General features: G+C 47.1%; 1 non-coding gene across 1 annotated transcript; it reads left to right on the plus strand.

Annotated features, from left to right (window-relative positions):
• Positions 1-526: 526 nt before the first annotated feature.
• TRNAA-AGC (transfer RNA alanine (anticodon AGC)) lies at positions 527-599 on the plus strand. Its single transcript has one exon. It is a non-coding gene; the product is annotated as a tRNA-Ala (tRNA).
• The last annotated feature ends 11,462 nt before the right edge of the window (positions 600-12,061 follow it).

Below are 12,061 nucleotides of genomic sequence, written 5' to 3' on the forward strand. Positions count from 1 at the left end.
GTATGAATCTTGCTGGAACGAAAATTCCCTGAGCACAGCCTTTCACCAAGACATCTGAGCTAACAAGAATTTGCTTTCTCAATTTGGCTGGAAATTAGGAATTAGGAATAGTGTGATGAATGTGAGTGGTCTGGTGGGGGTGTTTATGCCAGAATATACGTGTATACGTACACACACACACACGCATCCGCACACACATCTCTTCAACTGCTGTCTGAGCTGTCACAGAGCTGTTTCTTTTGCAAAGAAGGGGATGATTCTTGGGCATGCCATTTTCCCTGCTTTTCCCAGTCACCCAATGGCAGGCGCATCCCCACTCTGCCTGGGGAAACAGGGGTCCCTACCCGAGGGGCTGCGAGCACCTCCTGAAATGTAGAGCACACAGCGTACCAGGCATGTCAATGGGGGTGGATGGGTTTCAAGCTTATTTCTTTCTCTTCCCTACCCTAGAAAGCTGCAGAGGTCCTTCCCAAGAAGCAGTAAAGGGTGAGGTGCCACTCTGCTGATACTTTTCAACAACATCTAGGGGGAATTAGCTCAAATGGTAGAGCGCTCGCTTAGCATGCGAGAGGTAGCGGGATCGATGCCCGCATTCTCCATTTGCTACTTACAACTTTTACTTTGGCTGGAGATGTGGTGGTCGGAGGCAGTCCTGGAGAGCAAAGGCTGGACATTCTTCAAGAAGGAAGTCTTAAAGGCGCAAGGGCAGGCTGTCCCCATTTGCCATAAGACAAACTGGAGGGGAAGATGACTGGCATGGCTGAACAGAGAGCTTTTGCTGGCACTCAGGAAAAAAAGGAGAGCTTACTGTCTTTGGAAGAAGGGGCAGGCAACTCAAGAAGAGTACAAAGATCTCATTAGGGATGGCTAGAGCCCGGCTAGAACTCAACCTGGCCACTGTTGTAAGGGATAACGACAAATGTTTTTACAAATACATTAACAAAAAGAGAGCCAAGGAGAATCTCCACCCTTTATTGGATGTGGAGGGAATCATTGTCACCAAGGAGGAGGAAAAGGCTGAGGTACTTAACGCCTTCTTTGCCTCAGTCTTTAATGGTCAGACTCATTATCCTCAGGGTATTCAGCCTGAGCTGGAAGACAGGGACAGAGAGCAGAATAAAACCCCCCATAATCCAGGAGGGAGCAGTCAAGGATCTGTTACACCACCTGGATGCTCACAAGCCCATGGGACTGGATGGGATCCCCCCAAGAGTACTGAGGGAGCTGGCAGAGGAGCTTGCTGAGCCACTCCATCATTTATCAGCAGTCCTGGCTAACAGGGGAGGTCCCAGATGACTGGAGGCTCGATGCAGTATGGGCCCTGTATTGCTGGCTGGTCAATGCTGTCAGCTGGAAATGAAGGATGCTCAGCTCCTTCAAAACTGGGCATGAGTCGAGTTCAATCTACCTGTGGTGGAAGATGCTACTTTGCCTTCAGCCTTCCTCCATACACATAAACATGTAACTTTGGCCTGGTGGCAGCTGGGGAATCTCTTTGCTCATGGGTGGAGAAAAACGAGACTGATGGCTGGTGCTCAGAATTGTAGAAGCAGCTTCCTGCCTCTTCCCACTCACTACATTTTCGGAATATCTTGGAAGTGAACATGTAAGAAAAATCCTCATCTGGGTAAATATCAGCAGTTCTGCCTATGGTCATCTTGTATAACTCAGTCTTGTGGGTCTCTCCAACACCATCACCCATGGCACAGCAGCCAGAGCTAACGTGGCAGTACGGAAGCCAAGAAAGGTCTACCAACAAAGAAGCTTAGTACTACTGGCCACTGCTGCAGTACAAGTATCTTTCTTGAAAAATGTGTCCTTCAGCTTCTTTTTTTCTTTTTTTTTTCCCTTTTTTTTTTAGTTTGCCTTCATGTTTTTGCCTTGCCTTTGCCTCTTAAAACCTGAAATTTTAATCTTGCAGAATTTGAGCAGATAGTTGATTTGCTCTTTCTTTATTTAAGTGCTTAAGTGTGCCAAAGGTTCCTCTCTGCTGTCCCTAGAAGTCAAATTCCCATTCCCAGAGCAAAAGCAACAGGGTAAGATCATGCCCACCTTGAGATTGTGCCCTCACCTCTCCAAGACCTCTTTGGAGTTGATGGCCTGAGGTTGATGGTTATGATGACAGTCTCTGTGAAATTGAGACCTAGTCCCCAGGTACTAAGACGGACCCACAGCAAGAAGGCAATGTCTTGCTATTTTCATTTGCACCTTGGAACCAAGTTCGGCTATATGATTTATATCCTTAGCCCTAGAGTCATGTCACTCTAATTACAAGGAACAATAGAGGGGCAGTGTTCCTTCACGAGCAGGAGAAATTAGAAAGACCTCCAGGAATGCACTCCCAAGAAGATCTGACATCTTAGAGGGAACTCTTGCCTCCTGAAGTCAGTGAGCAGCTCTGATGGGTCCAAGCTTTCATACATGTGACCAAGGAAGATCCATCTCCAGATGGACAGGTGTGTGGGAATGGGTTAGAGAAATATAGGATTTGTTTGTTTGTATTCCCAGAGCTGATGGTCACTAGCATGGTTTTATCACTCTTGTGAATGGCGTTTGTGCAACAGGACCAGGAGCATGTGTTTGCACGTGGAAAGGCAGAAGCTGGCTGTGCACAATTGAGTGCTGAAGGTGGAAGTAGTGTGGCCATGCTGGCCTGGGGGCAACGCTACAGAGACACTGCTCTGCTTCTTCAGAAGCTCTGCTCTGCCCTGGCCCCATGCTGCGTTGTGGATGCGTGCATGTGGCCAGGGACCGGGGCAGGTTGGGGGTCTCTGTGTCATGCTTTGTTGCACACGAAAGCCATAGCCTTGGATGCCTCTTCTCTCAACTGGCTGAATTTCAGAGACAAATTCGCACCCTTAATAAAAACTTGCTTCACTGAACGCTGGGTCTGGACTCAGAAGGATACTCGGGCTGCCTGTTTTCATGTGCCAGGGTTACGGATCCAATCATTTCCAGTGTGGAAAAAGTCATCTGAGATGATGTGTTGTTTCTTCCAAACTGTGTTAGTCATGGAGAGCAGGCGGCATGCTACCCAGAGATCCCAGGGCCTGTTAAGGCAGAGAAAGAACAAAGTAGTCCTTCTCTGCAGAACATACAAAGAAACATTTACTCAACATTTGCCTCTAATGCAGCAAAGGCACTAAAAAAGAGAGAGGTGAAGGGAGGACATAAAATATACAGAACAGGCCAAATGAGAAGACAAGGAAGGGCAAATGAGACTCCTAAAACCAACTTCCATCTTCTGTTCAAAGCTTTTATGGTTACGGCCTCTCTGACACTCTGTTCTTCTCTTCTCGGGTGGTCATGGTCCCTCAACTCTTCAGGTCTCCAAATAACAACTCAGATGGCCTTTCCAATTACAGCCCAACATGTGATGGGTTGTCACATACCTTCTTTTTGCAGTCTCCTGATGGATGCATGCTTTGTAAATCCTCAGGTTGATTGAACAATAAGCACTTCAGGAAAGGGGATTTAGGAATCTGAGGCAGAGGGTAAGACACAGCTGCAGAAGAGTCTTTTAGTAAGGATCGGAGAAGCCCAAGCTGACAATGAGGTGCTGTGATAAAGAGACCTACACCCTGCAGCATGGTTGTGTGGGTCTACGCAGGAGAGAGGCTTTGAAAAGCCAGTTAACACTAGGGACCTGCATCTAGCCAGCAGAGGAGCTTGGATGGACAATAACAGTGCTAAGAAGGCTGCTCTGTGGCACGATGGTCAGAGCTCAAACAGAAGCATCACATGGCATTTATCATTCATTTGTCCATACTTATGCCTGCAAATCACAGCAGGGCTAATAACCTCTCCACCGGCTGCAGGCATCTCCGGGCCACCGCAAAGGGGACCCTGGTCAGTGCTGGGACACCAGCTGGGTTCATGCCTGTGGGGCTGGGAACGACCCCATTCAGCCAACAGCTGTGGCCTGGGGTGTTTGGGACGCACCAGTGGTTTTGATTATGTTTGAACTTCCTCTTCTACAATCGACAATTGCCATAGTCTGGAAATGTTTCTTCCTAACAGTGCACTAGGAAATAAAAAAAAAAAAGATAAATAAACTATTTTTGTGGTTTGTTTTAGTTGCTGCTGGCATCTTAGGGGTCCTGATGCAGGGGGCACAGGACACAATAGGGAAGAGAACAGACCAGCTTTCAGGGACCGGCTGACCTTTCCAGACCTCTTGAGCCTTCACAAAAACCTTGCCAGTTGCAAACCAGCTGTGGAATCAGGAACTCCTTTTGACGTCACTGCTGAAAAGTCCTAATTAGATAATTTCCCAAACCATGCGGGTCTCAAGTGCCTCAGCTTCACCTTTAGCCCTGGACCGACTCACCCAATTTAGTGGTTAAAGGTTCAGTCCTGTGTCAGGTCAAAGGCGTTCTCCAGAAGACACCTATTGTTTCAAAATAGATTTTGCCGACCGATACTATTTCAGGATACCTCCTTCCCCGCGTGCTTCCAGGGCCTCAGCATTCAGCCCAGCTGCTGTAAGGAGAATGGCAGAAGTCTTGAACTGCCTCTCACCTTCGCCATCCAAGCAGCCTTCACCTCCTAAGCAGCCATGAAGACAATCCAGCTCCCCAAAAGGCATTTCGAAACGCTACAGTGTATTTATGTGTATACGTCGTTGCAAGGAAGCTGATAATAGCAAATAATAAGAGCAATAAGCCCGTCTCTTGGCACAAAGTCTAGTGCTGTGCTTTAGAAATGGTGCTTGTTTAACTATAAACACGGTGTGCCTGTGGAACGGGTGGAAAACGGGTGGAAAACGCAGCTATGCCTCCTGAGAAGCAGAAGTTATAGAATCATAGAATCATAGAATGGTTAGGGCTGGAAGGGACCTTCAAAGGTCATCTAGTCCAACCCCCCTGCAAGGAACAGGGATATCTCCAACTAGATCAGGTTGCTCAGGGCCTCGTCCAAACTGGCCTTGAACGTCTCCAGGGATGGAGCATCCACCACCTCTCTGGGCAACCTGTTCCAGTGTTCTACAACTCTCATGGTAAAAAATTTTTTCCTATTATCCAATCCGAATCTACCTCCCTCTATTTTAAAACCATTACCCCTTGTCCTATCGCAACAGGCCCTCCTGAAGAGCCTCTCCCATCTTTCTTGTAGGCCCCCTTGAGGTACTGGAAGACCGCTATAAGGTCACCCCGGAGCCTCCTCTTCTCCAGGCTGAACAGCCCCAACTCTTTCAGCCTGTCCTCATAGGAAAGGTGCTCCAGCCCTCTTATCATCTTCGTGGCCCTCCTCTGGACCCTTTCCAACTGGTCCATGTCCTTCTTATGTTGGGGACTCCAGAACTGGACGCAATACTCCAAGTGAGGTCTCATGAGGGCAGAGTAGAAGAGGAGAATCACCTCCCTCGACCTGCTGGCCACGCTCCTCTTGATGCAGCCCAGGACGCGGTTGGCCTTCTGGGCCGCAAGAGCACATTGCCGGCTCATATTGAGCTTCTCGTCCACCAGTACTCCCAAGTCCTTCTCCTCAGGGCTGCTCTCGATCCATTCACCACCCAGTCTGTATTTGTGCCTGAGATTGCCACGACCCAGATGTAGGACCTTGCATTTGGCCTGGTTGAACTTCATGAGGTTGGCACGGGCCCACCTCTCCAGCCTGTCGAGGTCCCTCTGGATGGCATCCCTCCCTTCCAGCGTGTCGACGGCACCACACAGCTTGGTGTCATCGGCGAACTTGCTGAGGGTGCACTCCATGTCACTGTCCACGTCACCGACAAAGATGTTGAAGAGGGCCGGGCCCAAAGTTGATGGCACGAAGGAGAGAAGGTTACCAATATTAATGGCAGCAGAAGGTGAAACAAACATGTAGCATCATAAAAAGATGAATAAAAAGAAATGAGTTTTTTTCCCCTCCCTTCCACTCTACTTTTAATATTTTCATTTTTATCACTTGGTAGATTAAGTCCAACCTCTAATTTCATACGAATTCCATGAAGCAACTACTCTATTTTCCCCCCAAACCAACACAGAATAAGGCCCCTGTTTTTAATACACTGCCTCGGTTACAGCAGTGGTATGAGAGGTGTGGTAGATGCCTGCTGTTACGCTAAATTCATTTAAAATCAACCCCAGTAAGCCACAAGACAAAGAGGAAAGGTAAAACCATTGTGATCACAAAGAAAGCCCTGGGCCTTCACAGGGGGCAAGAACAGAGCTACGTGATGGCACCATCGCTGTGTTTATTTGGGGATTTTCTTTTTAGTGAAAATGAGAAGGGCCTGCCAGACCTCTGTGCTTCAGGTTAAACGTATTTCTGATGTTTATTCTTGTCTGCATTCCACTCATTTTTTTTTTCCTGTACGCCCTAAAATATCATTTGAAGTTTATTACAGTCATGCTAAGAAAGGCCACGTGGTAGGTTTGGCCCGATGTCTGATTTTTCCAGTTCCCCCAAACTATGGTATTTTGTGGTTGACCTGCCTCCTGTGAACCTTTGCTTCACGTTGCCTGGCCAAGTTCTTGCAGGTAGGCAATTTGCTTTTTTTTTTAATATGACACTCATCCCCCTCGTCCAGGAACGGATAAAGGGCATGAGGCACTTTTATATTGCTCTAAAATAACAACTCTCTGCTTAATGATTTTCCTCTGGATACTAATCATATAAAAATCTGAGTCAGCACATACCTTTTAGCAGATTTCGAAATTTTAGTTATGGAATCAGAAATGTTGCTTTTAAAGCAAAGCCTCTACAGAGCACAAAAACAAAGTCTCTAATTTTCAAGAGCATAAAAAGTCTCAAAATCACTGAGGGGACAGATAGCCCAATTTGATCCTCAAGGCACAGTACTTCAGAACAGACTTGCTCTGTCACCCAGGGCTCTGCAGATGTGCTGAAGAGCAGGAAAGTCTCAGGCTCCAGCAGATGCACTATAGACCCACTTGGGCTCACTGGTTTGGTGTGGGACCTCCAGACTCACCTCAGCATGGGCAAACCTGAGTTTTGCTGCTCAGGAGCAATGGGCTGAGCCTCTGCCAGAAGGAAAGGAAGATAGAGTACAGATCACCTCCAATGGCAATTTCTACAGGTTTCTGGGAAGCAGCAGCTGCTCTGCATAATCCAGCTCCCACCCAGCATCTGCACTAGTCAGATCCAGCTGTGAAACACAGCTTCCCCCTTTGCCTGGACTTACAGACCAGCCCTGGTCTGGTGGTTCAGTTCATACCTCAAGGAGCTCTTAAAATACAGCTTTTAGGAAAAAAAAAAAAACAACAAACAACAAAAACAGAGGTAGTGGAGAGGATCAGGCACCACCTGAGTCTTAAATAATTGAGATGGTGGGCAGGACCAAAGAGGAGGTAGGAGCCACAGCTGTGCAGGAACCTTGGTGAGAAGGGTGCAATGCTGCTGCTGCGTGGTCTGGGAGGTGTCTGCTTATTCAAAGACAGAGGAGGCTGCGGTGCAGCTCTTTCCCAGGAGCCCTCCAGGCAAGCAATTTTGGAGAAAGCCTGAGTAAGCGCGTGGATTTTTGAAGCGCTTAGGAAAACTGTCTGTAGCAAACAGCGAATCTCCATCTTTAATTACGGTGGTGCTGTTCCCTCGTTATAGCTGGCGGGGTGTGCGTGGGAGGAAAACTCTTCAATTGCCTCAACCTGAATACCTCAAACTTAAAATAAATGGACACAGCCATAACTACACAGAAATGCAAAAAACAGCGTTTGTATGTGTGGGTATATATATACACACACAGGCATACATGTTCTGATTTGCATTACTGCCACTTTTCTTTCTTCTCCCGAGAAGACAGTCTTCCCTTCCAGGCCCCAACTGTAAATTTCCTAAGGCATCGATTTAATCTTCCCTCGATCTGTCTTCATCGCTGGGACCGGGGCCTGGAAGCGAAGCATCCAGGACCTCACAGCCAAAACAAAACAATGGCTCCTTTCCCCAGCCTCCTAATAAGTTCAAGAAGTTACGCGAAAACAAACAAAGCGGTGGCCTGGTCGCATAGCTGAGCGCTCCGGCTCCCGCGCCGTGCCGCGCCGCCAGGACTGGTGAGCCCTCACCAACCTGCTGGACGTGATGGCTGTAGGACATCAGCCACTGTGTCAGCTGTAGGACATCAGCCACTGTGTCATCCCTGCTCCGTGCTGCTCCCATGGTCCGGGCTGGGGGTGGCATCGCTGCCCACCCATGTGGTGGTACACATGGGGTGGATAAGCAGTGGCACAGTCTGCGTGCACGGCTCTGCTGGGTCACTGAGGTCTCCAGAAGTGCAGAAACACGTCCTTGAGGAAGGCTGGTGTTGTCTGGTGACACAACAAGCTTTCTGGAACAATTCTTTGCTTTGTTTTTCCCATAAAGTTTGCCTGATACACAGTGCTCTGAGGTTATTTAGTCATAATGACTCAAACGAGTCTCTTGGTGGCAAACCAGAAGAGCAGCGTTACTCTACTGGATGGTTTTTGGAGAATGTAGACATTTTCTTACGATTATATAAGCCATCACAGCACGGTTAAGTTAGAGTTACTTCAGCTGGTGTTCCCATCAGTATCCTATGCCTTGGTTTGCTCTGTGTGTGGTTTGGAGGAGAACTTGTATCTGTGTGAAGAAAATCCTTTCAACCAGACTTTGCGTGGTGCCTCCAGACCCTAAAGATCACAAACCTTACACGAGGAATTCGTCGTGCCTCCGCCGTGTCACCCACCTGAGCAACACACCCGAGGAGTCGAGGGGGACAGAGTCCTCTCCTCCGACTTGCACATCTCTGCTGGGTCACAAACGCAGCTCCCGAGGCGAGTTTACATTAAAAAAAAAATAATCATTTGTGCCCGAAGGAACGAATCCCACATTGTTGTTTCACTTTCCCGCTGCGCTGCTATTTTTTTTTCATCTCGTCCCTCGTTAAGCGTCTCCCCGCCGCAGCGCGGCCAGCCCTTCGCTCCCCAGTTTCCAGCTACGCCGTGTGCTTTATAGCTTTTTCTCAACTACTGCGTGAGGACTTCCAGATGAATTCCCGGAGCGAACGCTGCCTTCAAAAGCGCCTGTGAGATTAATTAATCTTTCCAGTTAACTCAGTAGGTGGGTCAACGCCGCTGCTCCTCTTGTGCAAAGGGCAAGAACAAGGAGATGGGGGTCCGAGCAGCTTGCCCAAAGCCGTGGAAGAAGGTGCAAAGCTTGGTTACAAGGCCCAAGGTCTCCGTTCCTCATTTATTCTGGAAGATTTGGGTTTCTCTGACCTGGTTTTCCTTCAGCATGTTTTCTGAAGTGCCTCTAGACTGGCCTGAGGGGTGTCTGAAACAGGGAGGGATGTTTTTCTGGGGGTCGTCGTACTCAAGCCTGATTTCTTTTTGATACTTGCCTATCACGCAACCTCAGCTTGCTAGGGACAATAGTGGTTTTGTTACTCATTAAAGGGACTTAAATTAACTGAAAAAAAAGAGAAAAATTCAGGCTCTTCCTTAAGAAGCTTATAATTTAATAGGTGAAATGTCAGGGAAAATCAATGCAAGCCTGTTTCCTCTCTGCTTCATTATGCACTCCATTAAACAGCTTTTATGTTCTGTTTATAGGTTGGTTGTGTGTTTCTTCTTTTCCTAAATTTTTTTTTTTTCTTTTATTTTCATAAAAGAAACATTTTTGCGTTTATGATGTAAAGCAAGCTGGGCTGAGAACCAGCAGCACAAGAAACGTGTTTGGCTGGAGCGCGGAATCCGCGAGACCACAAACATCAAGATGTCCCTAGCAAGAGGCTCCGTGGTGGGACACGGCGGAGGGGAGGCGGGTGGGGAAATCAAACGCGTTCCAGGCAATTTGCTGATTGCAAATCTTCAGAGGTATAAAATGTCCCTAAATTGCTACGTTCCCCCCACCCCCTGCGGTGTTAAGAGAGGTCCGATCGCCCAACCTGGAAGGAGAAAACCACAAGCGACTCGTTAACGTTTCTGTCTCACCCCTACGGTGAGGAGCGAGTGAACGCCTTTTCCAGTTCGTAAACACCGCCTGGTTGACTGGAGGGATGTTCTCGCCCGGATGTGGCAAATTTTATAGCCGTGTGAATAAGAAACAGAGCACGCAAAGGAAAGTATTACGATTTAGGGGGTGATAAAACTTAATGCCACCCTGCTCCGTTCCCCTCCCACCTCGCGCTTTCTCAAAATGTCCATTGGGAATCTTTGGCTTTGGTGAGGCTTAGGAGGCAAAGAGGACAGTAAAGACCAGTAGAGATGTCATCCAAGATAATGCCTTTATTTTTCTTGAGCAATGGAAGATAATAGCTCATGGCTGGATCATGAGGTTGAGATTGAAGGTTTTCATATTTTTTTTCCTTTAATTTACCACAGGATTGCTCGGCAAAGTTAGTTTGTTGCTGGATGTCTCAGTTTTTCCAAATGTATTGTGGGGACAAATCTTGTCCAGCTTGGACCAAAGCTATGAAGGTTAGTTAACCATTATTTGTGAAATACCTTGCGTCACCAAGGGCAAAGCCCCGCAGAAGTGTCCAGGGGGAGAACTGACACTGATAACGGTGCTGCAATTATGCTGCTAAGCCACCTCCCACACCGCAGGGCCAGCCTCTGGATTTTCACTGCTCTTCCCTTCATTTTCACACGTTTCCAAGAGTATCCTAAAGTAGTGGCAAAGCCTCCGACGCTTTCTACCATAGGAAGACAAGTGAAGGGAAAACACTGTTCAGGCAGCTCTAGTTGGGGGAACTGGATGGTTGGCACTCCCCAAAGAGCAGAAGACACTGGGCTTTACTGAGTGCCACGGTAATTCTTGCAAAGAAAGTACTTCATTTGGAAAAGTTGTTCTCTATTTAAGCTTAGAGAATCCACCAGCAGGAGCAAAGGTCTCTGCTCAGGATTTGCAGGGAAAAGTCTCATGTCAAAGTACAGGGGACTTCTTCCATGAATCAGGTGACTCTCCCAACTGCAGATCACAGCAGGAAGGTGCTGGTGGTCTGTGATAGGGAGTGAAAACTATGGGCAGCATTGCTGGAGTAACCAAGCAAAGAGGCAAGTTAGTGAGAGAGAGAAGGAAAAAAATGATGATGGATGGTGATGATGGTGACTTTATGGGAAAAGTTTCAATAGCAATAACTAGCATCATTATGGCATGAGAGGCCTTAAGGGATGAGTCAAGAAGATGCTAGGGAAAGATGCAGCAGAGACACTCCTAGGGAAAGAGGGTGAAAAGGAAAGGAAGGTGGGGAAGACCTCTGCTGATGTAGAGAGGGTTGGGAAGACCGCATTGCTGCGCCGATTGCTGTCATGTCACACCATCAGGATGTTTTGTGCTATAACCTTCCCTCCAAAATCTGTGCTTGCTGGTAGCCCTCCGCTACTGGAGGGTAGAAAAGTTTGGGACCAACTTGCAAATTGCATCTAAACCCAGGTCAGCTCAGAGAGCCCCAGCCAGCTGTCTGATTGAGGGATCTCCAGACATGGAGAGAAATGCAATCTCTTACTTTCCAAGAGCATTTACAGCCTGAAAAGAAAAAGCCAAGAGTAGGAGAAAAGAATTCACAGTTTTAAAGCCAAGAATTAGAAATACACAAAATAAGTCTCTTCTGCACAACTAAGTTACACCAAATGTTTATTTTTGTGAATTTTTATCAGTTTTACTGAATTGATAAGTCACATAGAAAATCTCAAAAAGAAGAAAGAAGATATTATTTGAGAAGAATCTCATTTTGCCACCTGCTGACAGAGAGGTCTTGGGAAGGTGCATCTGGTCTCCTTGCCACTAGCAAGTGGTGCTGGAAAGAGCCATGGTTTTGAAATAGCCAGCAGTCAAGCAACTATGCTTTTTTTTCAACAAGTGAAGTTTGGATCATCGGGGAGCACTGAACATCTTTCTGAAAAATAGGAAGGAGGAAAAAATAGACAAAAAGCACGTATTAGACTATATTGTATCAAATATGTAGTAATGGAGAGTTACACAGATTTTCTAGGGGTGGCCACCAAAATATTGAGGTATGTCACATTATTGTGATTTATCTCTGGCTTTCATCACATTTTCATTTTTGATTTTCTGTTACTGAAAAGATTCAGACATGTTGATGAATGGAAAATGTGTCAGAAAACTGCTTGAGATTGAC

Source organism: Tauraco erythrolophus, chromosome 6 (assembly GCF_009769465.1).
Source record: "Tauraco erythrolophus isolate bTauEry1 chromosome 6, bTauEry1.pri, whole genome shotgun sequence".
NCBI lineage: Eukaryota > Metazoa > Chordata > Aves > Musophagiformes > Musophagidae > Tauraco > Tauraco erythrolophus.